The 17,241-nt window shown below is 36.0% G+C and overlaps 1 protein-coding gene across 1 annotated transcript in view; it reads left to right on the forward strand.

The window, feature by feature from the left end:
• LOC113240320 (organic cation transporter protein-like) overlaps nt 1-17,241 on the forward strand; it is a 59,355-nt gene that overhangs the window by 20,960 nt on the left and 21,154 nt on the right. The gene's annotated exons all lie outside the window — the stretch shown is intronic.

Consider the following 17,241-nt stretch of genomic DNA (forward strand, 5'->3'; position numbering starts at 1 on the left):
GTAACCTCAACAAGGTAATGTAAATTTATAAATGTAAATTTTCCGTAAGAGATTGTTATGATCTTATGCAAAAATATTTTTCAAAGTCACCTTTTCTATCTCTTGGTTTCTAGCTGAGTATTATAATTGCTAATCGTCTCTTCATTGTAGTAGATACCATGACAAGCTCCAGTCTAAAGCATTGTTAGAGTCTTAGTCTGGATCTACACTGAAATCCCCTAGTTCATGCAAATTAAGCCTCCTGTGTATAGATTACGTGTTTAGTAAGTATCGGATATTAAATGTTTCATATTACTACCATTAAAAAGAGATAAATGATGTGCAAATATGATAACAGAATTACAATTCCTTAAAATAATAACTGACTCAATATTCTCAAATACGGTATTTAACAAGTATGTATTAAATAGGTTTCAACGTAATTAATAATTATAACTTTTTTTTAAAAACCGACCTTGTGGGATTACGGTTAACGGAAAATGGGTGAAATGTAATAAACCGCATCATCATTAGTGCACCCTTGTTTCTTCTTCTGAATATTTTCTTCAAATTTGAATGGAACAAAAAGAATCATCGAAATCGGTTCACAAAATACCGGAGTAATCGAGTAACATACACACGAAAAAAATCCTCCTTCTTCTTCTTCAATCCTTTTTAAATAGACATACATATTGATTGGTCACATGCAAAACAGAATGACCTTATTAAGGACAATATACAGTTAGATATATTTAGTTCTAAGTGTCACGTGTCTAAAAAGTGCGTCTCAAATGTCCTCAAGTAATACAGTTAAACTATAAAAATTAAAAATTTCATTTTAACACTTTTTCTTTCTTTTTTATATTTTCTTTTATATATTTGTACCAACATAAATTTTCAAAATTTATAATTAATTGACTGTAACTTACCTAAACATGCCGTACGTACACGCTCCTGGTTGGTATTCAGGTTCAAATCTAGTTTTAAACAAATATTAATTTGTTAATCTATTTTGGATGTCGACTGTTGTGTTCGTCTAATAAATTAAAAACAAAAAAGACTGACAATTGGAATGAGTATTTTTAATATATAAACTAACTAAGAATCTGAGTCCTCCACAAATTTCGGTTACAATTATTCGATACACAACATTCTTATTCACTAAAGTGATATAATCTGTCTGGAATCTAAATTAGATCAAAAGATCTGTCTGTTAGGCTTCCAAGCTCCTCAACTCGAACTTATTGCTATTAAATGTGCACCAAATGAGATGACAATGTTAATGTAAATATTTGAAACTGTATTGTACAGGAGTAGCAAAGAACGAAGAACGGATATGAAGTGGAATTCCCTGCCTGCAGACTTGTTCCCTGAACGTCATGACTTGGTCCTTTTCAAGGCGAGAGTAAATAGGCATTATTTAGGTGCGCATGTTCCATCGTCGACTTTATCGTCACTTTTCATCAGGTGTGATAGAAGTCAAATGCGCTCTTATTTTTTAATAAAAAAAGCACAATATTATTATACAAGTATATTAACGACTATGTTACTCAGGCGATTATTCCGTAAATATAGGAGATGTCAAAAACCTTTAAACTGATATCGATAGTACATTACCTTATGAGTAGAATGACATTAATCACCTTTTAAAAATGAAAATAGAAATATCCAAAGTTTTAACGTTAAACATACATATCGAGGTCTTAGGTTTTCGCGATTGTTACACATAGGAAATGAAACTATTTTTCCGGATTTAAATCGCGTATATTTGTTTTTTCAAACAAACCGACGTTTCGGGCCCTTTACAGGTCCCATGGTCACGGTTGACTGAGGTGGTGCAGTCTTCAACCAGTTATATCTAATATTGATGCAAACCACCCTATTTATTTTCACTATAGTTACAATAGTTATTAATTAAATACCTTATTTTTAATTTTACAAAGAAAATATTCCAATTTACGCTACATTAAGTTTTACAAATTATTGGCTCCCCGATGCGATGGGCTCCCCGGTATCTCCCGTTGTTGCCGATATTTTCATGGAAGACTTCGAGGAGCGAGTTTTACCCATGGCCCCAGCAATACAAGCTTGTAAACTCCTGCATCCTGTAATAGGATGTTACATTTCACGGGTCTCAGGAACTGAGAAATCTTCCTCAGGGGCTTGATATAGGTATAGATGCACGCGTGAGGACTTCCGATCTTGTCTGTAACACCTCTCACGTAAGGCAAGATGGCAGGTCTTCGCTCAACTGTTGGTAGTTTCACACGTGGCCTGCGGCATTGGCGTGGAATCTTCAACTTATTCGCATGTAGGACTTGCTTTATATGCTGAAGTTCCCCTGGCAGATGATTACTGTCGCAGACACCATGTGCTCTCTGAAACAAAGATTTGACCACGGTAGCTAACTGGCTAGGATGGTGATGGGAATTACCATTGGGATACCTATCTGTATGGGTTTTCTTTCGAAATACAGTATGGCCTAAGGTGTTATTAGGATTTCTTTTAATTAAAACATCTAAGAAAGCTAAAGTACCACAATTCTCTTGTTCCATAGTAAATTGGATCTTAGTACTAAAAGAATTAAGATGGTCCAAGAAAGAAGGTATGGTATCTGTAGGTAATATTGTGAAAGTATTATCAACGTACCGTTTGAAAATCTTCGGCCTTGCTGGGGCCATGGATAAAACTCGCTCCTCGAAGTCTTCCATGAAAATATCGGCAACAACGGGAGATACCGGGGAGGTCATCGCATGGGGGGCCAATAATTTGTAAAACTTAATGTAGCGTAAATTGGAATATTTACTTTGTAAAATTAAAAATAAGGTATTTAATTAATAACTATTGTAACTATAGTGAAAAAAAATAGGGTGGTTTGTATCAATATTAGACATAACTGGTTGAAGACTGTACCACCTCAGTCAACCGTGACCATGGGACCTGTAAAGGGCCCGAAACGTCGGTTTGTTTGAAAAAACAAATATACGCGATTTAAATCCGGAAAAATAGTTTCATTTCCTAAGTTAAACATACATTTAATATTACATTGGTATTACGTATTGTGTATGTGTGTGTGTGAGAGAGAGAGAGAGACGTCACAATATTGGTTTACTAAAAGGAGGCGATGAAATACACGAAATCATCATCATCAACCCATTTATATTTATTTTTTATGCCATCAAATGACGGGACAAACAAGTCGTGCACCTTTTTTTATAACATCAAGTGACGGGACGGACAAGTCGTGCGCCTGATGGTAAGCAACACGCCTGTCCATAACAGTTGCGGGGCCACTCAGAGCTTTCACCGCCTCTGTGGTCGAGTGGCTTGCACACCGACTTTCGTGATGGCTATCCATCTCAGAGTTCCTGGATTCAATCCCCGGCCAAGTATCGACTTTTACATCGGTAAAACACAAAATTTTCTATATTGTCTCTTTTTTTACTTACTAAGTTATTACTTTCTTACTATGGGATCAGAGTAAAGTATGTAATGTTGTTTAATTCCTTTTTTTTTACGTTGTAAGGATCTGAGAGACACTGCGCCTGTGCCCGTCTCCCTGAGACATAAATTGACAAGTTCCATGTGCCTGTAATTTCACCATCACCCCTTGCCCTTCAAAACTGGAACGCAGTAATGTGAGCATTTCTGCTCGACGGCAGAAATACATAAGGTAGCAGTACTTTCCTAGACGAATTCTTTCATAACTAACTCGATCTCTATCGACTTGGCCTGTCATACTAGTGGCTCAGTTCTATTACTTCACATTCTAAGTCTGTTACTGTATGAAATGTCTCATATCTGGTACAAGCTGTCTCGTAGATTACTGTGTAATTTTGAATGTATAGTTTAGCAGTAAACTAACTCACCAGGATGCTAGATATAAGGTTCTAGATCATATCTACTAAATGTTTATTGAGTTTAAATAGTTAATATTACGTTGTTGTAGAGGTGACGAGTTAATATTGAAATTTTTAATGCTGAAATTTAATAATATATAAGGAAAATAATAGAGGTAAACAATAATTGAATAGAATAAACGGGAAAATATATTTACAAGCGATTTGTTTCACCATGTCCAATGATAAGCGTGATTGCACGGTAGGAAGTTAGGTTCGACAAATTGATTTTGAACAGTGACTGTTCAAACGTATTACTTTGTAATTACGTAATTATACTATTATTTTAATAATCTTATATAATGTAATAGTAAATAAAATGTTATTGTAACATTAGAAAAAAACGCCTATTAATTAATTAGAGTCCTACTTGCAGTATGTCTTTTTGTAAAAAGAGAAAGAAAGAGAGAAAGAAAGATTTCTATAATCTATAAATGCATTGAAAGGGGGGTTTACATATTTCGGGGTGAATTACACAAGAAAAAAGCGCCCGTGTTCTACAGCGTCTCATTTACGCTAATTTTTATCCATGGAAGTACTGCCATCTTACCTATTTCTGCCGCCAAGCAGTAAGTAGTGTGAGCACTTCTGCGTTCCGGCTTTGAAGGGTGAGGCTTAGTGTCGAAACACAAAACTGCGAATTCGCACGGCAGAAAAATACGACGCGAATTGCTGCGATGCGATTTCGAATTGTCGACGATCGTCAACCGTACTGTATTTTTTAAACTAGGTAGCGACATGGATTATAAAAAGAGCTCGTAGATTTTTGCGATGTTGTGTGTCGACCCTTCATTTATATTTGCGGCGGAACGGAATGGAAGCGAATTTTTGTAACGATTGTACATGGCATGGTGCATTGTATAACGTACAAACTAGATACGAGCATTGAATCGAAAATGAATTGAAAATCTTCACGCAAAGTGCGCGAGCATGTTCAACAATAAAAATTGGGTACTAGTGAAATTACAGGGTTACCGACTTCTCAACTTATGCCTCAGAGTGACGGGCACAGTGGTAGTGTCTGTCAGGTCTTTGCGACTTAAAACTCTGAGTGGCACTGCATAGGCGTATTGATTATTACCAGGCGCACGACTTGTTCCTTCCATTGCTTAATATCATAAAAAATACCGATTGAGAGAGTTAGAGTAATTAGAAATAGACAAGTGCAGTCTTCAGTCGCAGTCTTGGTGGTAAAGATACAGCAATTATGGCGTCAAATATTGGGTTGAAAATTATAACGGCGGGAGAATTGTTTTTATTAACTATAGTCTTCACGGGAAATGAATATTTTAAAAAATGTTTACGATTGGCGTTTTCGTTGATTATTTTCGTAGTGTAATTCATATAGACTGTTGCACAACTTTCTGTTGAAACTTCGCCGACTTGGGTTCGTATGTACTCTTCGGCACTGATGGATGGAACCGCCACCGACTCCAGGCAAATGTCGGTATTCAATGTGTTAATTTGTTTACCTAACAAAAGAATTTTAATACAAAGTAAATATTTACAAAGTGTTACAAACAAGCAATCTTTCGCATTACAATGATGACATAATATAAATCCGTCCTATACGAGTAGGGTCGTAATTGACATCCAGCGATGCTTTTAGGGCAACTTATCATTTTACAACTAGAGCTGTGCCTCGTGTCAAACTATATTACAGAGACTACCACATGAGCTAAACGGGTTACCACGGATTTTTGTTATTCAAGTACGCAGAAGTTGTATAATAACCTTTAGTATAAAGTGATTGGCAAATTTTGTATATCAACCGGAATCTTGTTATAGAAGCGTAAACATTACCCCTTAAATGAATTTGTGACTTTATGAAGACGACTATCAAGAACAGCTAGTTTATTTTTATTCCTCGTATTAATGTCTGTCACTATTTTTCATAAACAAAATTACTATTCCTCTTAAAATAAATTACATTTCCATAAATGTAATGTGACGCTAGTGTAAGAATGTTAATTTCCTTCTCTCATTTCTCAAAGATACTCTGGGGCCCAGATTGTAAATTGCCCTAACCGCACGTTTCTGCAGGACAAAGTTCATCAGTTCAAAAATTCTATTGAAATCGGCGGCATTACCCCAAAGCAAAAGGCCGTATGTCAGTATTGGTCACAATTAAATTTGAAGAAAATATTCCACTTCTAAGGGTGGCAAACTAGGGGATGAAAAAAGGAACTGTTTCGCGAATTACCGGCAACCGATTTTAATAAAACTAGGCAAATAGATGTAATTCCATAAACTTTTGAGGTCGGTTTTCTTCTTATAAAAATATTACATTAACCGATTTCAAAAAAGGATGAGGTTCTCAATGTCTGTATTTTTTGTATGTTACGCGATTACTCCGACGTTAAAATTTGTCAACGAATTTCGATTATTCTTTTTTAATTGTAAATGGGGTAACTTAGTACAGGTCCCATTCAAATTGAAGAAAATATTCCACCTCTAAGGGTGGCAAACTAGTGAATGAATCCGGTTCATTGAATTTCACCAGTTGATCGATTTCAATGAATCTTGGCATATTAATGTAATTACAATGAAAATGAAATATTATGGTGACCTGAAGCTGTCTTTCTTGAAGATGGAATAAAATGACATTTGCATGGTTACCCCAGTTTTTGTAAAATTTTAAATAGTCATGTAGTTGTTGTCGACAATTTTATCGATAGATTATCAAAGTAGGTTAAATTTAGCCAAAAATATTTGACTTGTGAATAGCGTTTTAATGACTATTAATTGCTTTATTGTATTCTTGTTTTGACAGTTGGTCTTATAGTAAGAAAGAAGAAAGAAATAAAGAAATATTTATTCCATAAAGAAACGACACAGCACAAATACATTTAACAATTTCGAAACATAATTATAACATGTAAGAAATAAATTGAAATAAAAAAGAAAAAAAAGCAATAATTATATAATACACACAACATAACACACTAACAGGAAGCAAATGACTACAACAATAAATATTCAAATAATACGCCATAACGTGTGCATGCTGTGCTGTTACGGAATCCATCATCCACTCAGCTTGGTGTCGTCTCACTGCATGTGTGGCGACGCTGATTTTCAGTAGATTCGGCAACAGGGAACACATGGAAATTTGATATAATTATGGATAATAGTATAATTGTAAAATAAAAATGTAACTGTAAACAATAGTGCAATTGTAATAGCTCAATTGTTACATTGTAATAATTAGCATTCAGATATTAGTTCATATTAGTTCTTGTTAGTATTAGTTTATATTAGTTCTAGCCAAAGTTAACAATAAAACGCCCACATCTCCGATACATCGGCAGCTATGCTGAATATTAAACAAATACGCCTTAAGTAATTTTTTAAAAGTAAAACGTTATGAAGCATTTCTGATTGTAGGTTATTCCAGCATTTCAAGGCAGCATAGCGAAAGCTACCTCGAAAACTCGCTGTTCATCTTTAATAGATTCGCATTATTCAGAAAAGGGGTGACGTGCGCCCGACGGGGAATTGGGAAGCAATACCTAGCGCATGCATTATTAGTATTGAGTTAAATTTTTAGTCATAAACATTTTAATAAATACAGTCGGAATTTATTATGTATATTAAATTCAAATGAACTTTTTTTATTATTTGTATTTTTATAAACATATTGCTAATTTTGTTATATTTATGTATGTACGAATTTTCGAAAGTTATAATTCAAATAAACCTGTGCCCATTAGTGAGGAGTAATGGGTCGATGATGATTTAGATGAAACAAGTTCGGCTATTTGTTCATCAGCGTATCCAACATTCACTCTGTAATCGATATTATATTTATCGATGCAATCACTAGCTGCCCGCAAGCGGGCAACCCTTTTAGCAATGAACTGTAATTTTACTACATCATCAAAAAAGACAGACGATAGAGAGAAGTCCTAATCAGTGTATTGCAGCAATTTGTATTTGGGCTCATATTCGTTTTGACGAGGACTTTCATATGCGTTTAGGTTATCGTTCGAACTCGGCGAAAACTATACGATTTTAAGTCGGTTTTTTTGTTAAAATGTTATTCACATATTTTATAAATTATTGTACCACCAGTCACGTACGTACCTTCGTATAGCGGAAATAAAAATTTCATTTATTTATGAATTGTGATTTTATTCAAACATCGTCATCCACTTAATTAAGACCCAGAGTCTTGTCGGCGTAGCCTCCTCCACTCCACACGGTTCATAGCCAGTTAGTTCCCTGACCTCTTTATAGCTGTTCACTTTGATATACTTATACGCTATTATTGGTCTTCCTCTCTTTCTTTTCCCTTCTATCCTTAATTCGTCATTACGCAATGAAAAAAAAATGTTTGGACATTTCATTTTCCCCCTTCTCCTCTCTATTGCATTCAAAAGACTTCTCTTCTCCCCAACTCTTTCCAAAACCGTTGTAGTCCGTGTCTCGCATCCATACAGTACGATATTCCAGACGTAAGTTTTGGTGAATATGTTTTTTTCAATTGTATAGGTATTTTAGAGATGAAAATGTGTTTTTTTTTTATTATGGAAAGCCTGTTTTGCTATTACTGGGTGTACTTTTGGAAGAGTATTTTGCAGTTACTATTAATGAGTAGGGCTTCCAACTGGTCTCTTTCCAGTTGGTCTTTTCTCAAACAACCATCGTATAATTGTCACTTAGGTGCTTTGTCGTACGTCTGTGATGACTTTATTTATTCGAAAATGTAGAGCAAAAGTGTATTTAACGTGAAACAGGGAAACTCAATTAGCTATAGAATTCTACGTAGTTGCATTACCACTCTGTAGGATTGCAACGAGGTTTTAGATGCACTATTGTTTCTTCTACTTAATTTACATTCATGATAATTTATATTTATGATAATGTTATTAGTACAGTACACTATTTGTAAGCCGTACGGCTTAACTATCTTGTTTTCATAGTCAGAATGAAATATATTTAATTATACATGACATTTGTACAACCAATCTTATATATCCCTACGCACATACAATGTTTTTTATTGTATGAACTATACAGGATGTAATGAAAAAGTTTTTTTATGGACTAAGATGACGGGACAAACTAGCCGTGCGCCTGGTGGCAAGCGACTAGCCTGTCCTTAGCAGTTGCAGTGCCACTCAGAGTTTTAAATCGCAACGATCTGAGGGGCACTGCCACTGCACTCGTCACCCTGAGACATAAGTTGACAAGTCTCCTAGCCTAGCTAGTTGAAACTACATCAACAATATTTTAGATGGTTGATCTATATCTATATGATGATGGCTCTCATGATAAAAACAACCTGAACAAATAGTTTAGATAATGTGCGGAGTAACAATATTGTTATTTCGTGAATTTAAAATGTATTTTTATTTTATTTATTTTTTATTTTTAAGTTACAAAAGACCCATAAACACATACCTTATAACTACTAACGTACTACATAATAATATAATAAAAAGTATTTATTTATTGCCGTTCTCGGAAACGCGGCAACATAACACCTTTTAAACAGGATTTTTACCCAAATCGTCGGGTTTTAACCCATTTTTGCCCAACATCGTGGGCAGAAACGGCGAACATGGAATAAGGTAATTCCGTTCCATACTTATGTGGATTCTCTAAGTATGCACATACGATACGACTTTTACGAAAATCTATTCAAGTGCATACAACCTGACGATTTTTTGTATCGATTTAAATTTATTTAATTTATTTTTTCAATGCAACTTTCAAGCGATCCGATTCAATAGAAAAGCAAATGTTGCTCTTCTAGATCAGAAAGCAATAAACATTTTGTTACAGTATCATTAAGTTTGAACAAAACTCGATTTCCAACAAATAATTAGTTTAAATAGTTTTTGCCCACGATTTTGACAATGAATGGGTTAAAACTTGACCATCTCACTGGTTGTAAGTTCAAATGTGCAAGCGCCCTCCCCGACGACTCCCACATCCGCTCCTGTTTTGCATCGTACCGCAGACTTATAGCCGTGTAGAGCGATCTATTTAAATATTTATTTATTATATCAGACGCTGTACAAATATAATATTTGTACTATGTATAATAATGTTATTCATTATTTTAATAATATTGTAACAACGATAAGTCCTTATGTATAAACTTTCTCTACTAATAACCACGACACAAATGTAGCCTAGTGTGGTTATCTATGTATGAACAATGTTTTTGTTTTGAACAGACAAATAAATGTTTTTATGTTTCTTTTTGTGTATATATAGTATAATCTGAATCATGGAACAAAAGTTGTTGTTCACGATGGTTGTAGATCTCGTATTGCCGATTCCAGATATGTTAATAACTCAATTTCGCTTGAAATATCGATTGCGTTAGTCATGATAATGCCCCAGAATGGCACAATGCCCCAGCAGACGTAACTTGAAGCAATCATAATCAATAATTGTGCCCTAAGATTTGTGGCTATCTTGCAATACACTTGCTATGCACAATGGAACATAATCGTATCACACGACTACATGTAACGTCATGCACGTGACACGTCCTCGCAAGCCGACGGCAATGACGCGCCTAGCGCTTTATTACGGAAGTGCATTGCATCGGAAATCTGCATTTAGAGATGAGACACAATGCGTTCTGTCAGCGTTGCGACGACGTTACGTTGTGACGCTGCGTTGTACTTTGTATAAACCAGAAAGACATGCCACACTGTGCGTTGAAACAGTGTGCCACCGCAAACAACTTAGGCTGCTAACAGATTGACTGCATGTTTGCAGTTAGTGCGTGAAGTCGTAATCAACTTCATGCAGTTTTTTTTTTTTTTTTTTTTTATACATGACAGGCAAATGACTGAATGAGACCTCGACTGCATGAAATTGATAAGGACTTCACGCATTAACTTCGTGCAGTCGAGGTCTCGGATAACGACTACATGCATTAAGTTGTGGTCTCAGCAGTCAATCTGTTAGCAGCCTTAGTACGCTGAAGTCATAGCGTTACGACGACACAAAGCCCATGTGGCATCGCTCTTAGAGCCGAGCCATACCAGTGCCACTGCAGTGTTTTTTTTTAATACATAATATCAAGCGTCAGGACGAACAAGTCGTGCGCCTGATGGTATGCTATATGCCATAACAGTTGCAGTATCACTCAGAGCTTTAAATCGCAAAGATCTAAAAGGGCACTGCCACTACGCCCGTCGCCCTGAGACATAAGTTGACAAGTCCCATGTACCTGTAATTTCAACAGCACCCTTACCCTTCAAAATCGGAACACAGTAATACTGACGTTACTGCTTGGTGGCAGAAATAGGTAAAGTTAGTACGGGCAGTACTTCCCTGGACAAACTCTTTCACAAGAAGCTCTACTGCCACTAAATATAATTATAACCACGGTGCCACACGGTAGAATCCGGCGCTGCGCCTTATTTGCAACTAGCGAGACAAAGCTGAAAAGGGTGTAAGCGTTGCGATGCCAAAGTGGCAACGCTCTGACTCTCCATCGCTATTGTAAAATACAATAAATTAACTGGTCTAGTATTGTCGTGCGTAACTACATCGCTTTTGACGATAGCGTAGTAATAAGAACAACAACACACGTGTCTTCCGATCCATTTTTGTTAACAGACTGTACTACTCAAGTACTACTGTTCGTCCAACACTCGTTTGTCGGCACCGTAGCAACGTTGCGGCTCACAACGCATCGTGTGGACAGTCTCTTAAATACTCTGTTGTGTCAATCGTACCTACCAATTCATCTAATACTCAGCTGTTCAAATTTCACTAAAAAAATAGTAGCCAATATATCTGTCTAGTAAAGAAAAATACATCGGGTAGGGCTTGAGTCGGGGCGCATGGCCGTTGATTTATGGTGATCGATCTTTTTCGTTACGTTACTGTCGAAATTTGTATCACGGCATATCTGATTATAACGACTATTCACCTTAACAAAAAAGAAACAAGAAAAATATATATATGCAATAATATAGGTAAAGTAATTCAGACCTAGACAAATTATTTCTTCGATCACATAAACGCCCAGTGTAATGAAAATTTAGCGCTATATATACAGGGTTATTTTTAAGATACTAACAACCTCCTAGGACTATATTTTTAACATCATAAATAACAACTATAGTTTCAATAACAACTATAACAGTGGGAACCTCTACTCTCGAAGTTGTTGACGAGTATGTCTACCTCGGACAATCCGTCCAATTAGGCAGGGCCAGCTTCGAGGAAGTGGTCAATCGTCGAATCCAACTCGGTTGGGCAGCTTTCGGGTAGCTCCGAGACGTCTTCTCGTCTGCAATATCGCAGTCCTTGAAGACAAAAGTTTTCGAGCAGTGCGTGTTGCCAGCGATGACCTACGGCTCTGTGACGTGGTCAGTTACTATGGGCCTCATAAAAAAGCTCAGAGCCACTTAACGAGCTGTGGAGCGAGCAATCCTCGGCATTTCTTTACGTGATCAAATCAGAAATGAGGAGATCCATAGAAGAATGAACGTCACCGACATAGCTCGAAGGATTAGCAAATTGAAGTGCCAATGGGCAGGGCACATAACTCGTAAAACTGACGGCCGTTGGAGCAGAAAGGTTCTCGAATGGAGACCACGAACAGGAAGGCGTTCAGTGAGACGGCCCCCTACTAGGTAGACGGATGCCCTGGTAAGGGCGGCGGGTAACCGATGATAGTCCCATGAAACGTAATGTATTTACCAAAACTAAACTTTTTAAATTTTTTATTGTACTATCTCCACTATCTCTGATACATTTTACAACTATATTTGGTAGTAAAGTAGTATGTTCATATGTGCACGTCTACCCCAACTCCAGCTACTGCTTTTTCCATTGGACTGGATGATTTCTTTATTACCACAGAGTTAATAGAAGAGAATGATGATGAAGATGTGTTACTAACAGTCGTAAAACAAAAGTTGTAGTTTATGATGTAAGTAATAATAGTCCTGTGATTATTAATATTTTAAAAATTACCCTGTATATTCTATGTAAAAATATATACTTTAAAAAATCCCGGTCGTGTTTTACATACAAATCTGAGGGCATACTTACTTGGGCCTAAAACACGTCATTGTAATTAAATAAACTACATTTTAATGTACAGTCAAGAGCACATCGAGCTACACGCTTATATTCGAATATCGCTTCCAATGCAACGGAAAAAGAACCGTCAATGTTCAGCTTGAGTTTAGACGGCAGTAACGTCTGTACTATGCGTCACCGTAAAGCGAAAAGTCTCTAAGTCGCAAATTACTAATTTATGTTGGCCTCTGACAACTTATTCTGGATTGCCGATGGACTAAGTTGCTATTGGCCAATTTATATTGGCTAATTTGGGACTTAGTGACCTTTCGCATTACGCCGACGGCGTTTAGCGCTTTTCAATTTTCTAGTTTGCAGGGTCGTAGGCGGCTTGAAGCGATCATGCAATTTAAAAATACTTCCCTTACGTATTCAATTTAAATATTAATGATGTGAATGTCTACCGCTTCTTTCCCGTGGACCACCTGACTGGTTCACCTGGGTGGACCGTCCTACCCTGATGTGAAATGGGCTTGAAATATATACGTATGTAACAAGTGAAGATTTAGACAAGAATGACAATATAGATAAGTAAAGCTATTCAACGTTAACCACGAGCTGAAGGCATAGGATGTATAATACAATTCCGAAACCTGTTCTTAGGAATAAGTTTCCAAAATGTTAAAGATTTCAAATTCTTTTTTCTTTCATGCTTTCAATATCATTCTGCTGATATTGATGATGACTTTTTAACTTAGTTTCTAACTCAGCATTGTGTAGAAAGCTTAGAGGAACCCCAATAGAATATTGAACCTCCACACACCTATAATATCCCATCAACCATTTTGGTTATACAGGCTGAATAGTTTGAGATACTTGCCGCACTTGCTCAAGTCTCTTTCCTACGCACACTTTCTTGACTTCCTAAAATTTCTTTCGTCTAATAAAAATACAGTAGTCTAAATTAATTACTTGTCATATCTAACGCATTTGCATTTATTTATTTATTTAAAAATATACATTGTGAGTTTACAGTGTCACCCAAAGCACTCACAATACTTGTCATAAGTACAAGTCAATACATAAACAATAAGACAGAAAGAAAATAAAACAATGAAATAATAATAACCAATAATGTTAGGTACACTCTACGATCATGTCAAGTAGTAATTTAAAAAATTGTCAAAATTATATATTAGTTTCGGTAACTTGTCGGTGATCACAGCGGCATCACGGACCTCGTCCAGGAGAGTATTGAGCAAGGCAAGAGCTCGAGGCGTGGGGGAGTTACGGTCGTGTTTCGTGCGAAGATCGTCTGAGGACTCGAACAGTTGAAGTCGGCGTCGAATACCTAATCGCGTAAAATTTTGAGGCACAATCAAACTAATAGATAGAAGTACTCTGGACTATCTATATCCCTTCTAAGAATCTTATTGTAATGAATTAATAGATTTCGTTTTCGCCTAAACTCTAATGTCTCACACCCTACGATATCTAAAACGTATTTGGATTAGTGTTGTAAAACACTCGAGTCCGGAAGTTTACATTTTAAGACTCGACTCCAATTCACAAGACTCGACTCATCTGAGACTCCACTGCTCAACGTATTACGAACCTATCGAGTTACCGAATACACGCGAGTTCGACATTAAGTAGTGCTCGAGTCTATTTATGTAACGAGTCGAGCTTGAGTCTGGTAAGTATATACTAAGCGGTGTAGAGGCGTGGTTTGTTAAAATGTAGTATTATTAAGTTTTAATATAATTTTTTTAAATCACCATATTGGGTTTTTGTTTTTTATTTAATTCGTGGGCAATAGTAGTTGTTTAGTAAAACTGAATCCTACTTGTCGTACTCGAGACTTTGTAGAGTAGAAGTGGCTACAAGTCGAGTCTTGGAAGTCGAATCGTTTGTTAAAAACTCGAATTAGGTTTACAACTAGAGTTCTTTTTAGACTCGAGTCCGTGCTCCGTTGACTCGCGCTCGACTTGATTCGGACTCGTGAGCGTTTTAGGCCACCGAGCCGTGCAAGAGCGAGTCGAGTTTATAAATGCAAACTTCCGGACTTGACATATTACACACTAATTTGTAATTAAATAATTATAAAAAACTGATTAGAGTCGTTGATTACGTTTTGCTGATTCCAAATATGTTAAAAACTTAGTTTTGCTAAAATGGTCGATCATAAAAATGGACAGCTTAAACAAATAACACCCAGTCATAGCCCGGCACTAGGAAGACCCTGTATCGCAGGTGCCATAGAATACACTACATAGGTAACAAAAACTTACACCCAAACTCACGAGGTAAATAAATGTAGGGCATACAAATATTTATCCCGGTAATCCAACCCGGGACCTTTGCATGACAACCCAGCATGGTAACCGTTTGGCCATGGAGACAGTCCATTACATAATTACGATAAAAAAAAGAATAATGTACCAAGACTTGGCTGTATGGTGTAAAACCTTTGCCTTTTCCTTTATGGAAAGAAGAAAAAAAATTAAGTCTTTTAATATTCATAATTTTAGAGTAATAACAGTTTTATCGAACAGTGTTGTCGTCAATGAATATTAATATAATAATAATTCAGATAATAAAATATAAAAGCTAATGTCAACTTCTTATCTTAATCTTATATCTATCTATCCTTAGAATAATAACGCATAGAAACCTAGTCCGCACGCGCTAAGTGAGGCAAATTGAAGCGCGCCAAAAGGGCCTACACGAGCGGGCGGGCCGTCAGCGCTCAAGGTCAACTTGCACCGCGAACAGCTCCAGAATTTTAGCTGAAAATGACGAAATGTGCGGTAAATGAGAGTAAAAATACGTCAGACAAGCATAAAATAGATACTAACATCACATTCCACAAGGAAGTAACGCGTTTCAACTTTAATTTTTGTATAAATAAAACCGAAAATTAACCTACTACTAAAACTAGCCTACATGAATTTGATTTATGCCTCACTTGTGACAGTTCGTTTGATGTGAAACCATCATTCTATGCGTTATTATTCTAAGTATCTATCTATTTATCAAAATTCAATTTATTTATTTGCATTTTAAACTCTAAATTGTAAATTAGTGCATAGGAACATACTAACGCGTACATTACACACCCGTCGAAGATTGTGATGAAATTTAAAAATATTTGAAGGTTTCGGTATATTATTTATGTATATCATCGAAGAATTCGGCAATACTGTAATAACATTTTGCTATAAGGAATTGCTTCAAATGATTTACAAATTTAGTGTAATTTGGTATAACTTTAAGATGATTAGGTGTTTTGTTATATATTTTGCTAACTATAGAATGTGGAGCAGCTGTGCATATCTTTAGTTTAGAGAAAGGTACTTTAATTTTATTTTGGGTTCTATTGCTTCGTTTTACTGTTTTTATCGGGGAATACAAATGTGAGTGCTTTCTAACAAACTTACACGATTCCAATATATATTGAGGTCAGAGTAAGAATGCCGTTTTCTATGAATACAGGCTTGCATGAGTTTGTTTGCAGAAGGTTGAATAGAATGCACCTACACCTTTTTTGTAGTACAAAGATTTTGTCTATATCAGTACTATTTTCCCACAATATGATGCCATAGCTCAGTCTAGCAGTACAGTACGCGTGATAAGCTGCTAGGGCTGTTTTGAATTATGTGGCCCTCTTTAAATGACCCAGCGCGTAAGTCACTGAAGAAAGTTTAGCTTGTAATGTTTCAACATGCGGTTTCCAGCTCAAAGTCATGTCAATTTCCATTCCCAACAGCATTGCCGAGGTTCCTGTTTCTAGAGATTGGTGGTATTGGTTTACGTAAGATGTTTTCCTTTACAGTTAACGAGCGTGATACACATGCACGCCAGTACATGCCTACACATGTACAATAAAATGATTTTTCGTCACACTTGCTCGTAAACAGTGTCTTGACATGCAGGCAAAGTCGACCGCAATGTCCTATGGATTTTTTACGTCAAGATTAAGCAATTTATGCTCGAAAAGTCTTAACGTATATTTCGCATAGCCATACGCACAAAAAAAGTGAATTATTAAAAAAAAGTTAATATTTGCAATTTAACTATATATTTTACTAAATTTATTTTGTGAATTCAAATTCTGCAGTATTTTATAAACATTTTAAATTATTTCTTTTATATGTAATATAGGCTAGGCGTTTAAAATATTTTAGTTCGAGTTTATTATCAATGGAAGAATAGCTGGCAATCTGTTTAAAAAAAAAACAAAAGACCCGCCATTTACAAAATCCGTAAATATTGTGTTGTGAAGCGATGTTTATTCATACAAGAAATAAATTATCGTTGTATCTATTTCCTGGCAAATGTGATGAAAAACTTTGTA

This window comes from Hyposmocoma kahamanoa, unplaced genomic scaffold (assembly GCF_003589595.1).
Source record: "Hyposmocoma kahamanoa isolate Upper Pololo Valley unplaced genomic scaffold, ASM358959v1 130, whole genome shotgun sequence".
NCBI lineage: Eukaryota > Metazoa > Arthropoda > Insecta > Lepidoptera > Cosmopterigidae > Hyposmocoma > Hyposmocoma kahamanoa.